General features: G+C 46.2%; 1 pseudogene; it reads left to right on the top strand.

The window, feature by feature from the left end:
* Nucleotides 1-3,790: 3,790 nt before the first annotated feature.
* On the top strand, nucleotides 3,791-10,833 carry LOC123088399 (disease resistance protein RGA5-like; annotated as a pseudogene).
* Nucleotides 10,834-11,036: the final 203 nt, after the last annotated feature.

Raw genomic sequence — 11,036 nt, 5'->3', positions numbered from 1 at the left:
TCAAAAGCTGTACGTCGTGCATTTGGCACCTCAGTTTCATGTTGAGGTACTAAGAGTTGCTTGCAGCGATAATATAAACCATCCAAGCTTTCTGGAACGTTGGTGGCTTGTGAAGACATGCTTCTCCTATTTGGTCGTAACAGGCAAGCCCTCTCCATCGAATTTTCGACTGAACCTGCAAAGTACGTGAGGGTGGCAGATGGAGGCTTGTTGAAGTGGGCGTTCTTCTTTAGCGAGAGACGTATTGGCCAGCCACGACTGTTGGTGAACCCAGAGAGGATAGGGCTGAGGGGTGGACAGGTATACCAGTTGGATCAAAATGGCCGGGTATTTTCATACCCAGCAGACGGCGAGCAAGATGGGGAGTGGGTGCCTGAACCTTGTTTTGTGAAGATCAACGCCCATGCTGCTCGCAGTCCGACATCCTGTGCATCTTGGGTATGAGATCGTGCCGAGCGGTTGTCTCCATGTAGCTGAATGTCCCTCCATGGGTAGACGCTGTGTCGCGAGATTGATGAAGACTTGTAAAATTATGTGTTTGCCATCCTGAGCTCCAGGAGTTAGAAACTTGCGCTACCTATTGTTGCTTCTGTTAAACCTTGTTGTGTAGTTAATTCCAATTTGGATGAAATATACAGGGGTTTACATCCTAAAATAAATGTCATGTGCCTGAGCTTGTAGTTAAGTGTTATGTTTGTTCCATGCATCTATCTGTAGTTTGCTTGTTCTCCTTATTGGAGGTAATCAGATTCATGAGATGTTTGCTGAAGTAACATATGCTTGCTCTTGCCTTGATCTGCTAAACTTTTTTACGTTGCATCCAGGAATGTTTTGGTAGGAAACTGAATGGTGGTGGTGGTCTTCGTGTGAATTCGAGACTGTTGTGCTGAATGCACTATATTGCTTATTACAATGTAGACAGCTTAGTTATGCACCAGCAATATCGATGGGCTTTACATGTAAATTCTTGGAGGTATCATAGCAATGAGCAATGGCTGAACTTAGAGAAGAACTTGTGATGCAAATGCTCATAGTTATGCATTACTAACCCGGTGGTTGTATATACAACAACGTGTAAGGCTATGGAATTACATTCTAACAATTCCTGGTGACCGACCCCCCTCCCCTCCTGGTCGCTCCCACGAGTGACGCGGAGGCGAAACCCTAGCCGCTGGTCGCAGGCCCCCCTCCTCCTTGACTCCCCTCTCGACGCCGCCGGCTCGTGGTGACGGGCGAAGCCCAGTCAGCCTCGACGGCGAAGGGGCCTTCCTTCCCCTGCTCGCTAGGGCCGACGCGGGTGTGGGTCAGCGGATGGCGGCGTGGTGCTGGCTGAGGGCGTGGCGGGGTCGGTGCGTGGCGGCGGCACATTGGCCTCGGCGGTGCTCTCTCCGAGCGGGTGCGCCTGGCGTGGTGGCGGCGGCCACCTTGGTGGAACGAGTCGGCCCCCCTTCGGTGGGTGGCTGATGCTGATGCGGGGAGCGCCGCTCCTGGCCGCGTGGGCGGCGGATCGGCGGATCGGCGGTGATCGTAGGCGTGCCTCGCTCCTGGCACTTCCCCGTTTGACCTTGGAGCAGATCTGGCGATGGTGGTTCCTCTTGTTTGACCACGGGTTGTTCGTTGCGGCCATGATGAAGGCGGCGCTCCGGCGTCATTCCCCTTCTTGAGGGTGGCTTCGCCATCCCTCCCTCGCCTTCTCTTCCTCGTCCCGGGTGAAAATCCCAAATCTTCGGATTGGGTGGTGACGACGCTCCAGCGTTGTTTTTCTTCTTGAAGACACCATCTTGGGGCGCCAGAGTGGTGGTCGAGGCTTCAGCACGGGAGGTGGCTGCTGGATATCGTTAGTGGTGTCCATGCTCGGCCCCTTGCGGTTGAAGTTGGCGTTGGCGATGTTGGGGTGTGCGGCTGCTGGTGCGGTAGTCGTGCTTGTCATCCCGTCCACGACAACCCATTGGTCCTGGTCATGCGAGCTCAGGGGTGAGCGACTCTGCCTGTCGACGGCACAGTGTCCTCTGATCCAGGACTAGAGGGCAGGGGGCTCTCGTCGGAGGTAGAGATGGATGGCGGACTGGATGGCCTGGCTCAAGGGAGATGATGGAGCGTGACAATCCTCCTGCAGCGGGCTCTACCTCGGCTTAGTCGCGGCGTGTGTTGCCTCCTGTTCGCCGAGGGCATCGATGATCAAGCTTGTGCTTGGTGCATTCGAGGCTTGTCAGTGGCTCCTTTGGTATCTTGTATCTTTGTCGTTTATGTTTGTTTCTTCCTTTCTTTTGTCTTGTTGAACATGTGATTCGGTGGTTGCTTTATAATATAAAGCGATGGGAAACCCTTTTTCGTCAACAATTCCTGGTGACCTTGACACAATCCAGCCCAAAATTGTGCCCAATGTTTAGTCCAATAATGCAGCTCTCCTTAAGCTATGTTCTCAATCACCAGCCATTGTACACATTCTCTGTTGCAGCACCATAACGCTACACCAATACTCATTTTTGGTCACCCCTCCTCCATCGGTAGATCGCCGGCCTCCTCCACCTTCGCCAGCTTCCCCGGCGGGGGTGTTGTGGGGAGGCCTCAATGTACTTGTGGGGGCTATAGATTCCCCTTCTTGAAACAGTAGGCAGCTCTCTTCTACACGTGTCTATTACATTAGCCCTTTCGAAAGTGGTGGCGACGGAATTCAGTAATGATTCCACCAGTTTCTTCTATGTTTTCGATGGTGCGTGCGGCATCGGAACCAGCGATGAGATGAGTTGGACAGGTAGTTCTTCCATATCCGCAACTTTGGGCCTTCCAGCGCTGATGCTTGTAGTGGTCAATAATGTCTCCTCTGGTTTCAGCAGCGTGCGCCATACTTTTGATGCCCTTTGACTCGTAATCTCTTGCATCAAGCATTGCTTTGATCTCAGGATCATTATCAGACATGCTCAAATTAATTATGCTTTGTTCAGCTAACAAATGGAAAATCGGTAGTACCTTTCCCATCATGGTTATTTTTCCATCAAGATCAAAATCGTAGGCGGGAGGGACAGAGGAAATGGACAAAGGTAAGGACATATCTGTGTGGATGCTGTTCAGTTCATTATTCTTGTTGAGTTCACATGTGATGTTCATCGCGGGTAGGTATTCTGCTTAGCCGAGTTATGTGCTCTCCCCCCCCCCCCCTACCCTGGGCAACGCCTCCGACCACATACCTTGCCCCCCCCCCTACCCTGGGCAACGCCTCCGACCACATACCTTGCCCCCCCCCCCCCCCCAATTAACCTCTCTCTTCGACTTGCACGGTACCGTTCACCTATGTGTTATAATTAATACTCTGACTTGTGTGCTTTTGAGGGAAGAATATACCTCTGGGGCTCCCGGCAGTCCGGTGAGCGAGCTGTCGGACACGGGGAAGACAAACGATCCGCCGCTGCCGGCTGTAGACTAGTGTATGTCGTGGGAGTGAAGCTCCGCAACCGTACGTGCACATAGTTTTACATTTTAATTAAAATATGTTCAAAAATGTAACCGTCATGTTTATATAAAATCTGACCGTGTTTGCATGAAATTCATTCGGTTTGTTGAGAGAGTTTGAAATGTATGTGGCTACAGTTGGATGATGGCCTTCCGCATCCTTATCTGTGGACTGGTCCTCTGTCCACGAACGAATGCAGAAGGAAATTTGCGGGCCTCCACTGGAGATGCCTTAAGATGCACCTGGAGAAGATAAAATCCAAAAGCATCTGGCTCACGCGCATGACGGAAAGGTAGACACACGCGTGGTTTCTTTCTCCACTGAGTCTCCGCCCACAGACTCCAGGTCGTCCTCCATTCCATTGTCTGAACGGCCGCTTTCACCCCTCCGCGTTCCGCCTCTCCATTCCGACCCTCCCCTGTCAAGAAGGGTACTCCTCCGGCGAGGGCGCCGCCTCACACCCACCCCCTGACCCCCACCCTTCCCGTCAAGTTCTTCTCCGGCCCAACCGACCTCAGCCATCCTTTGACGCTTCACCTCTGGGCCCCGGCCGGCGCCGCTTCCCCCGGCAGAGAAAGGTACCTACCGTAAGCCAAGAAGGTGGTGATAAATGGGGACTCGTCCCCTGCTTTTTGATTAGTTGGTGCTAGATCCGTATCCTCCATAGATCTAATCTAATCTAATCAGGGGATTCCTTTTTCTTCAATGCTTGCTTTTTTACTCGCAAAAAAAAAAAACTAATGGAGAACAGAGGTCCGTCCGTTTCTGTCAGACATTTAAGATCGAAGTCTCTTTCAGACTTCATCAGATAGATATATACTGTAATTTGTTTCCACATATATTCACCTTTTTGTTGCTATAATCAGGGGATCACTGAACTTTTAGATCAAAGTCGACTTCAGACTTCAGATAGATATACTAGTAATCTTTTTCTGAAAAAATTGCTGTTTCTTCTTAATTGCACGTATGGCTAATGAACAGCACTAATTATGCTTCAGGAGAACACCTAACTTCCACAATCGAGATGACGGATGGCGGCCAGAGCAGCCAACTTGCTGCTCTGGAGAAAGTGTTGCTCGATGAAACCGCGGATCCAGTCAATCTACCTTTCTCGCTGCTCAGCTCCATCACAGGAAATTTCTCTGAAGCTCAGGAAATCGGCAGGGGCGGGTACGGAGCCGTTTACAGGGTAGGCAAGCAGACCCTCCATCCTGAAATGAATTAATCAGAGACAAGCTAGCTGACACGATTCTCTTTGAGTTGCAGGGAGTGCTTCCAAGTGGTCGCACTGTTGCGGTGAAGCAGCTCTTCGAGAGGTACGAGATCTTGGACAAGAATTTCGAGAGCGAGGTTACCTGTCTCGCGGTGGTCAAGCACAAGAATACCGTGCGATTTCTAGGGTACTGCTCTGAGACGCAGCAAGGACTGATGCCATACGACGGGAAGCGTGTCTTGGCAGATGTGCGGCATAGGCTGCTCTGCTTCGAGTACATGCCCAGAGGGTGCCTTGCTGACTATCTCTCCGGTAAAATCAGATTAGCCTTATAGCTTTTCTTGCATTTCTACTATATAGTAGTAGTAAATATCTACCAGCTGCAGTCCAGAGTATTTATTGTTTGCCACTCTTCTGAGCTTTGTTAATTCCTTTTGCACACTAAATGGTAGTTTTCAGCTCTGTTCTTATACCGCTGCAGAACATGCACTCTTCGGGGGCATATTGTGATTTCTCATCCTTCTTGCCTTAGAGAGAAGAGCACACTAACTAATATCTTTTTCTGTTGTGGATAGAGCTTACTCGAGCATCCAAAAAAAAATTCAGAGTATCTCAATTTTGAAATGAAGTGCCAGTTATCCCAACCCCCCCCCCCCAATTGCCACAGAACTTCCTTTGAACTTGCTAGCATATTTAGTAACTTTCAAAATCAGGCAATTATTCATGAAAGCCCTTTTTTTTTCATTGGACTGCTTATTCCACCGCATATAGTACTAACTATTTGTTATATTGTATAGTCTTCGCAGATGCATCTTGTCGACTTCAGTGGACCACACATTACCAAATAATCAAGGGGATCTGTGAGGGCGTACATTATCTTCACCAACAGCGTATTATTCACATGGACCTAAAACCTCAGAATGTACTATTGGATGATAACATGGTGCCCAGAATTGCGGATTTCGGTCTATCACGGCGCTTAAGTGGAAGCCAGAGTCGGGCTATTACTGATCACAAGCTTGGGACAATGTAGGCTAGCAATTTTCTTTGCGAACTTAATATTTTTATCAGTCGTCTGCCAATTGTTTTTGCATACTCTTCATTCACCTAATCGAACAGATTACACCAAAATTTTGTGCAGGGGATATATGGCACCAGAATTCCTAATTAGCGGAGAAATCACCTTCAAGACTGACATATATAGTTTGGGTGTTATTGTAATGGAGATCCTTATGGGACATAAGGAGTGCTCCAGTGTTATGGAGGTAATTATATTGTATAAGTTTCAACAAATTTCTTTTTGTAGACAACTTGTTTAGAAAAAACCACAATCTTGTTGGGAAAAAATTCAACGTATATTCAATTAGTGTATCGAATTAACATTAGAATTTGCAAATGACAAGATCTGAATGTTGTCTTTGCAGCGATCTTCCACCCAAAACATAAAGTAAAATAAAGCTGATTTTGATTTCTATAGTCATTATGTGCATCGAAAGATTAATAACACAAAAATAATCAAGTGAGAAATTCAAAATTGTTTGTGATAGTTATCCTTGCATTTGGCCTCTGGTCCTAATCAATACGGCTGTCTGTTTTTGTTTTTCTGTTCTAAATGCATGTCGTCCTTCTTTAAAACTAACCATGGTTATCAAATTGCAGGTTGTTGAAAGCTGGACGGACATGTTTGGGACATCAAATAGTCACACACCATTGGAACAATTAAAGGCATATGCCGAGATAGGGTTACAATGTACAAACTATTATCCAGGGAACAGGCCGACTACATGGTTTATCATCCGTGGAATACTGGGTGACGCGGAAATTTCAAATTGGCCTGTTACAAGTGACGTAGGTGCCTCAACAGAAGGGCAGGTACAATCACCCAATAGTAAATATATATGATCTACCAGTAATTATTTAGTGATGTGTCATGGGCATTTTTCATTTTTGTTGCAGATAAGCATTGCCTCCGAGCTGGCGGATGAGTTGAAATTAATGGATGGTTCTGCTGCTACACCATCCAAACTGCCACCATCAACATTGGAGGTGGAACGGGACAATGGCAAATTGAACCAGGAGAGGAAGAGGAAGGCATCAAACGTGAGTGTGGTGACTAGGGTGATGAGCATCCTCCATGGCAATCTTACCACGTTCATGGGCACCGAGTACAATACGCATTATTTAGTGATTTCTCCTAAACATGTTTTCATTTTTATTGCAGATAAGCTTCTCGAAGCTAGCAGATGAGCTGAAGTTGATGGGTAATTCGGTCGCTAGTGGCTAGCTGATGGATAATTCTATCACACCATCCCAACTTCAACCATCGGCACTAGAGGTGGATAAGGAGGATGGCAAGGTGAGACAAGAGAACAAGAGAAAGGCATCAACCTGGAGTTTGCCTAGTGTGGTGATGAGCACCTTCGGTGGCAAGCTTACCACATTCATGGGCGGCTAGTACAAAATGCGCTATTTAGTGATTCCTCCTAATATTGTTTTCAATTTTCTTTTGCAGATAAGCTTCTCCAATATGACGGATGAACTAAAGTTGATGGATGATTATTTTGCATCACTCCAACTACAACCATCATCGCTGGAGGTGGAGCAGGAGGATGGCAAAGTGAGACAACAGAAGAAGAGGACATCAACCATGAGTGTGGTGACCGGGGTGATGAGCACCCTTAGTGGCAAGCTTACCACTTTCATCAACGATGAGTACAATAAGCGGAAAGAGGTAAGGAAGCAGGCGTCGTTCCTTGAGAATGAGTTGAGCGCCATACACGCTGCTCTTGAGCTGCCGGAGCTCATGAATGAGCTTGCTCCAGGGGTAAAAAATTGGAGGGATGATCTCAGGGAGATTTCCTATGACATGGAAAATTGCATTGATGATTTCATCCGCCAATTCGGGGGTGAGGATGTTGAGGTAGGCTTTTTCACGGAGGCTGATGAACTTCACAAGAGGTTGTGCGAGCTTCCTCGTATTTCCAACCAGATGGAAGAGCTTAAGACTCTTGCGGTAGAAGCAAATGCTCGACGTGAGAGTTACAAGGTCGATGATTGCAAGCCTAGCTTTGGCCCCGTGGCTGTCGACGCTCGCATGCCAGCGGTCTACCAGGAGGCGGCTAACCTTGTGGGCATTGAAGGCCCTAGAGAAGAGGTTATCCGTTGGTTGATGAATACTCAGAAAAAACTAAAGGTTGCGTCCATTGTTGGTTTTGGAGGCTTGGGTAAAACTACACTTGCCAAACAAGTGTTTGACAAGATCAAAGGGCATTTTGATTGTGTGGCATTCTTTTCGGTTTCGCAGAGGCCTTATTTGAGAGGGCTTCTCAATCGCCTACAATTGAAACTTGGGATAAATGTCTCTTCCCACGATTGCGGGCTTGACGACATCATTGAAGAGCTAAGGAAGTATCTCACAGATAAAAGGTAATTACTTACGTTTTATAGTCATTCGCGATGGCTACTATCTTAAATTTGAAGTAGCAAGTAATTGGTCAGTGCATGTTCTGGTTATGCTTGTTTGTCCAAGCATGTGGGAAGTTTGACTTTTTTTCTTGTTTTTAAGTTTGTGATATAGATTCAAAATTGCAAAAAACACGTTGGAGCAGAAACTCTGCCTTTTTCCCTTGTACTCGGATTCAAATACTAATGGATTTTTTGTTTCTTTACTGGCTTCATATAATTATGAAAACACAACTTTCTTGAAGCCTCTTGCTCATATCTCTCATCAAAGGCTCCTATTCTATAATGTTTCTTTAGCAGATTCCACGCTATACATCTTAGGAAAAAATTGATTGAAGTATTGTACTTTTTTAACTCAGTGTAAAAAAATTGCTAAGAAGATTATTCACAGAGTCTTGTGAGGGAGGGAGGGAGAGGGAGGGACCAACACATCCCAGCAATAGATTTGCTTACATCAAGTTTGTTTTTATTTTGTATGCTTCTTTCTTCAACGTAGTCATATCCTGCTACAATATAACCTCGTGCAAACATTTCAACAGGTACCTTATTATAGTGGATGACTTGTGGGATCAATCAGCCTGGAATACTATTAGTAGTGCTTTTCCAAAAAATGGAAATGGGAGTAGAATAATTGTAACCACACGAGTGGAAGATGTGGCTGGTATGGCCTGTCACAATAACCGTGAGTGCATTTATACAATGAAGCCCCTCAGTGATCAGAACTCGAGAAAGTTATTCTTCAATAGGGTATTTGGGCCCGAAGTTGTTTGCCCACGCTATCTTGAAGACGTCGGGGCTGAAATCCTGAAGAAGTGTGGTGGATTGCTGCTTGCAGTTATCACTATAGCTAGCCTATTAGCTACTCAACGGGGATTAAGGAAAAAGTGGGAGAACATAAGGAATTCTTTGAGTGTCCATTCCGCCACAAATCCTTCATTGAAAGAGATGAATAGTATATTAAACCTTAGCTACACACATCTTCCTCTTCATCTCCGAAGATGTTTTTTGTACCTTGGTATGTATCCTGAGGACCACATCATATGGCGAGATGATCTGATTAAACAATGGATAGCTGAAGGCTTCGTCAGCAGTTTGCATGGGTCAGATTTGGAGGCTGTTGGCAGGAGTTATTTCAATGAGCTTGTCAATAGAAGCATGATTCAGCCGGCAGAAACTGAGTATGGAGAGGTGTTGTCTTGCAGAGTGCACGACATGATGCTTGATTTGATCCTAAGCAAGTGTGTAGAAGATAATTTTGTAAGTGTGGCATACAATTCTGAGGACATGGCAAGACAGCTGCATCTCTGCAAATACAAGGTTCGCCGATTATCCCTGTGCTCCAAGGCTGTTGGTGGAGCAACATATGACACGGCTATTGCTGCTAGGCTGTCACAAGTTCGATCATTACTGTTCAATAAGCCTATACTCCCTCTTTTGTGGTTCAAGTACCTCAGGGTTCTAATCATTTTGAAGGGGCACTATGTGTCGGAGGAGATAGTTGACCTCACCGCTGTTAGACAATTGTTTTAGCTGAGGTGTCTGACGGTAAGTGCTTATGGAAAAATAAAGCTCCCTACTAAACTTGGCGAGCTTGTTTACTTGGAGACACTGGACATAGAAAAGTGCAGACTGATGGAGAGCATCCCCTCAGATATAGTTCATTTGCCCCGCCTGTCCTATATGCTTCTTCCAAATTGGACAAAGCTGCCTGAAGGTATCGGGAATATGAAATCACTGCGGACTCTGCGAGGGCTTGACATGGAAAAGAGCTCGCTGAAGTGTTTTATGGGGCTCAGCAAGCTGACCAATCTGAGTGAACTGCATATGTCAGTAGGTTTTAGTTTGGGGTTTCCAAACGTTGATGCTTTGGCTTGCTCCATTGGAAAGCTATATAACCTTGAATCTCTGTTGGTCTCTGGCGAGCATTATGAGCGTGAGGATAACCAGCAGCTGGGCTCATTATCCAATCCTTTTCAACATATTGAGCGTCTTGAATTGCCTTTTTGGCAGTTATGGAGAGTTCCAAAATGGTTGTGTGGTCTCCATTGCCTGCGCTTCCTTAAGCTGTATGTTGAAGAGACATCAACTCAGGATGTTCATCTGCTTGGAGAGCTTCCCTCCCTCGTCGACCTGGAACTCTACGCAGGTGAAATCCCTGATGTAAGAGCTATGTTAGGCACGGGGCTATTCCCAGTTTTGGAGTCCCTAAAAATCTGGTCTAGTAAAGACGCTACAGTGTACCTGGGCTTCGAGGCAGGTGCTATGCCCAGTTTACGAACACTCTGGATCTGTGCGTTCGACTGGGGTGGCACTGTACCAGCCGGCATGGAGCACTTGTTATACCTCGAGGAGATCAAACTGTATGGGGTCTGCAATAATAAGGATGCCAAGCATGTGGGCTAAAGTTACAGCCTGGAAAAGGAACTTCTTTCTTCCGTAAAGCAAAGGAGAGCACCGTATATTACCTCCTGCATGCCAGTAATTTAATTACATCGTGCATGTGTGCAACCTATATGGCGCTTAAAAGTGGCAGTTAAGAAATCAAATGATGTTGCCGTAATTTTACGGAGTGAGTAGGTGATGATGTGTTCTTATTTTATACTAGGTATGTCTGGCTATTTTATGGATATAATAATTTTATGGAACTTTTTTATATGACCGAGGAGGGGATTGGCAATGTAGTTTTGGTCATGTATTTTCCAATCTTTGGACACTGAAGATTTTCCAAATATCTTTGTGTGTCTCACGGTCTGCCTCAAACATATTTCTGGACGTCTGTCGACTGCCCAATTGTTGCAATGGCCAGCAACAACTCATTGTGGCATCATCCAGCTACGTATACCTCCATGTTAGTACCGTTGTCGGTTCCCAACGCAAGATGCATATATTTATGTTCTTTCTCAACTTTAG

This window comes from Triticum aestivum, chromosome 4A (assembly GCF_018294505.1).
Source record: "Triticum aestivum cultivar Chinese Spring chromosome 4A, IWGSC CS RefSeq v2.1, whole genome shotgun sequence".
NCBI lineage: Eukaryota > Viridiplantae > Streptophyta > Magnoliopsida > Poales > Poaceae > Triticum > Triticum aestivum.
This window is presented reverse-complemented; position numbering and strand designations above follow the sequence as displayed.